This window comes from Sander lucioperca, chromosome 16 (genome assembly GCF_008315115.2).
Source record: "Sander lucioperca isolate FBNREF2018 chromosome 16, SLUC_FBN_1.2, whole genome shotgun sequence".
In the NCBI taxonomy this organism is placed as follows: domain Eukaryota; kingdom Metazoa; phylum Chordata; class Actinopteri; order Perciformes; family Percidae; genus Sander; species Sander lucioperca.
Genome location: NC_050188.1, coordinates 9,024,176 through 9,028,702, shown reverse-complemented (window position 1 = coordinate 9,028,702; position 4,527 = coordinate 9,024,176).

The following is a 4,527-nucleotide window of genomic DNA, read 5'->3' as shown; positions in this document are numbered from 1 at the left end:
AGTATAGTATGTCGAAAAAAGTAAAAAAAAAAGTCATAGTATAGTATGTCGAAAAAAGTAAAAAAAAGTCATAGTATAGTATGTCGAAAAAAGTAAAAAAAAAGTCATAGTATAGTATGTCGAAAAAAGTTTAAAAAAAAGTCATAGTATAGTATGTTGAAAAAAGTAATTAAAAAGTCATAGTATAGTATGTCAAGAGAAGTTTTAAAAAGGTCATTGTGTAGTATGTCGAAAGAAGTGATAAAGAAGTCGTAGTATAGCATGTTGAAAAAAGTCATAAAAAAAGTCATAGTATAGCATGTCGAAAAGTAAATAAAAGTCATAGTATAGTATGTCGAAAAAAGTAAAAAAAAGTCATAGTATAGTATGTCGAAAAAAGTAAAAAAAAAGTCATAGTATAGTATGTCGAAAAAAGTTTAAAAAAAAGTTATAGTATGTTGAAAAAAGTAATTAAAAAGTCATAGTATAGTATGTCAAGAGAAGTTTTAAAAAGGTCATTGTGTAGTATGTCGAAAGAAGTGATAAAGAAGTCGTAGTATAGCATGTTGAAAAAAGTCATAAAAAAAGTCATAGTATAGCATGTCGAAAAGTAAATAAAAGTCATAGTATAGTATGTCGAAAAAAGTAAAAAAAGTCATAGTACAGTATGTCGGAAAAAGTTTAAAAAAACTCATAGTATAGTATGTCGACAAAAGTGATTAAAAATCGTAGTACAGTATGTCGAAAAAAGTAATAAGAAATTCATACTATAGTATGTTGAAAAAAGTAATTAAAAAGTCATAGTATAGTACGTCAAAAAAGTGATAAAAAGTCATAGTACAGTATGTTGAAAAAAGTAATAAAAAGTTATAGTATACGATGTCGAAAAAAGTTTTAAAAAAGTCATAATATAGTACGTCGAAAAAGTAAATAAAAAGTAATAGTATAGTATGTCAAAAAAGTGATAAAAAGTCATAGTACAGTATGTCGAAAAAAGTAAAAAAAGTCATAGTATAGTATGTCAAAAAAGTGATAAAAAAATCGTAGTATAGTATGTCGAAAAAAGTAAAAAAAGTCGTAGTATAGTATGTCGAAAAAAGTTTAAAAAAAAGTCGTAGTACAGCATGTTGAAAAAAGTCATAAAAAAAGTCACAGTATAGTATGTCTAAAAAAGTGATAAAAAGTCATAGTATAGTATGTCTAAAAAAGTTTTAAAAAGTCATAGTATAGTATGTCTAAAAAAGTTTTAAAAAGTCATAGTATAGTATGTCTAAAAAAGTTTTAAAAAGTCATAGTATAGTATGTCAAAAAAGTTTTAAAAAAGTCATAGTATAGTACGTCGAAAAAAGTAAATAAAAAGTCATAGTATAGTATGTCAAAAAAGTTTTAAAAAAGTCATAGTATAGTATGTCGAAAAAAGTGATAAAAAAGTCATAGTATAGTATGTTGAAAAAAGTTTTAAAAAGTCATAGTATAGTACGTCAAAAAAGTGACAAAAAGTCATAGTATAGTATGTTGAAAAAAGTGATAAAAAAGTCATAGTATAGTATGTTGAAAAAAGTTTTAAAAAGTCATAGTATAGTATGTCTAAAAAAGTGATAAAAAAAAGTCATAGTATAGTATGTCTAAAAAAGTTATAAAAAATTCATACTATAGTATGTTGAAAAAAGTAATAAAAAAAGTCATAGTACAGTATGTCGAAAAAAGTAAAAAAAGTCATAGTATAGTATGTTGAAAAAAGTAATTAAAAAGTCATAGTATAGTACGTCAAAAAAGTGACAAAAAGTCATAGTATAGTATGTTGAAAAAAGTAATTAAAAAGTCATAGTATAGTATGTCAAAAAAGTGATAAAAAGTCATAGTATAGTATGTCAAGAGAAGTTTTAAAAAGGTCATTGTGTAGTATGTCGAAAGAAGTGATAAAGAAGTCGTAGTATAGCATGTTGAAAAAAGTCATAAAAAAAGTCATAGTATAGTATGTCGAAAAAAGTAAAAAAAGTCATAGTATAGTATGTCGAAAAAAGTAAAAAAAAAAGTCATAGTATAGTATGTCGAAAAAAGTAAAAAAAAGTCATAGTATAGTATGTCGAAAAAAGTAAATAAAAGTCATAGTATAGTATGTCGAAAAAAGTGATAAAAAGTCATAGTAAAGTATGTCGAAAAAAGTAAATAAAAAGTCATAGTATAGTATGTCAAGAGAAGTTTTAAAAAGGTCATTGTGTAGTATGTCGAAAGAAGTGATAAAGAAGTCGTAGTATAGCATGTTGAAAAAAGTCATAAAAAAAGTCATAGTATAGCATGTCGAAAAGTAAATAAAAGTCATAGTATAGTATGTCGAAAAAAGTAAAAAAAGTCATAGTATAGCATGTCGAAAAAAGTAATAAAAAAGTCATAGTATAGTATGTCGAAAAAAGTAAAAAAATTCATAGTACAGTATGTCGGAAAAAGTTTTAAAAAACTCATAGTATAGTATGTCGAAAAAAGTGATTAAAAATCGTAGTACAGTATGTCGAAAAAAGTAATAAAAAATTCATACTATAGTATGTTGAAAAAAGTAATTAAAAAGTCATAGTATAGTACGTCAAAAAAGTGATAAAAAGTCATAGTACAGTATGTTGAAAAAAGTAATAAAAAGTTATAGTATACGATGTCGAAAAAAGTTTTAAAAAAGTCATAATATAGTACGTCGAAAAAGTAAATAAAAAGTAATAGTATAGTATGTCAAAAAAGTGATAAAAAGTCATAGTACAGTATGTCGAAAAAAGTCAAAAAAGTCATAGTATAGTATGTCAAAAAAGTGATAAAAAAATCGTAGTATAGTATGTCGAAAAAAGTAAAAAAAGTCGTAGTATAGTATGTCGAAAAAAGTATAAAAAAAAAGTCGTAGTACAGCATGTTGAAAAAAGTCATAAAAAAAGTCACAGTATAGTATGTCGAAAAAAGTGATAAAAAGTCATAGTATAGTATGTCTAAAAAAGTTTTAAAAAGTCATAGTATAGTATATCTAAAAAAGTTTTAAAAAGTCATAGTATAGTATGTCTAAAAAAGTTTTAAAAAGTCATAGTATAGTATGTCTAAAAAAGTTTTAAAAAGTCATAGTATAGTATATCTAAAAAAGTTTTAAAAAGTCATAGTATAGTATGTCTAAAAAAGTTTTAAAAAGTCATAGTATAGTATGTCTAAAAAAGTTTTAAAAAGTCATAGTATAGTATGTCGAAAAAAGTGATAAAAAATTCATAGTATAGTATGTCGAAAAAAGTTTAAAAAAAAAAGTCATAGTATAGTACGTCGAAAAAAGTAAATAAAAAGTCATAGTATAGTATGTCTAAAAAAGTTTTAAAAAAGTCATAGTATAGTATGTTGAAAAAAGTGATAAAAAAGTCATAGTATAGTATGTTGAAAAAAGTTTTAAAAAGTCATAGTATAGTATGTCTAAAAAAGTGATAAAAAAAGTCATAGTATAGTATGTCTAAAAAAGTTTTAAAAAGTCATAGTATAGTATGTTGAAAAAAGTTTTAAAAAGTCATAGTATAGTATATCTAAAAAAGTTTTAAAAAGTCATAGTATAGTATGTCTAAAAAAGTTTTAAAAAGTCATAGTATAGTATGTCGAAAAAAGTGATAAAAAATTCATAGTATAGTATGTCGAAAAAAGTTAAAAAAAAAAGTCATAGTATAGTATGTTGAAAAAAGTAATTAAAAAGTCATAGTATAGTATGTCAAAAAAGTGATAAAAAGTCATAGTATAGTATGTCAAGAGAAGTTTTAAAAAGGTCATTGTGTAGTATGTCGAAAGAAGTGATAAAGAAGTCGTAGTATAGTATGTTGAAAAAAAGTCATAAAAAAAGTCATAGTATAGTATGTCGAAAAAAGTAAAAAAAGTCATAGTATAGTATGTCGAAAAAAGTGATTAAAAATCATAGTACAGTATGTCGAAAAAAGTAATAAAAAATTCATACTATAGCATGTTGAAAAAAGTAATTAAAAAGTCATAGTACAGTATGTCGAAAAAAGTAAAAAAAGTCATAGTATAGTATGTCGAAAAAAAGTAAAAAAAAAAAGTCGTAGTACAGCTTGTTGAAAAAAGTCAAAAAAAGTCACAGTATAGTATGTCGAAAAAGTAAATAAAAGTCATAGTATAGTATGTCGAAAAAAGTGATAAAAAGTCATAGTAAAGTATGTCGAAAAAAGTAAATAAAAAGTCATAGTATAGTATGTCTAAAAAAGTTTTAAAAAAGTCATAGTATAGTATGTCAAGAGAAGTTTTAATAAGGTCATTGTGTAGTATGTCGAAAGAAGTGATAAAGAAGTCATAGTATAGCATGTTGAAAAAAGTCATAAAAAAAGTCAGTATAGTATGTCGAAAAGTAAATAAAAGTCATAGTATAGTATGTCAAAAAAGTGATAAAAAGTAATAGTACAGTATGTCGAAAAAAGTGATAAAAAGGTAATAGTATAGTATGTTGAAAAGTGAATAAAAGTCATAGTATAGTATGTCAAAAAAGTGATAAAACGTCATAGTACAGTATGTCGAAAAAAGGCACAAATG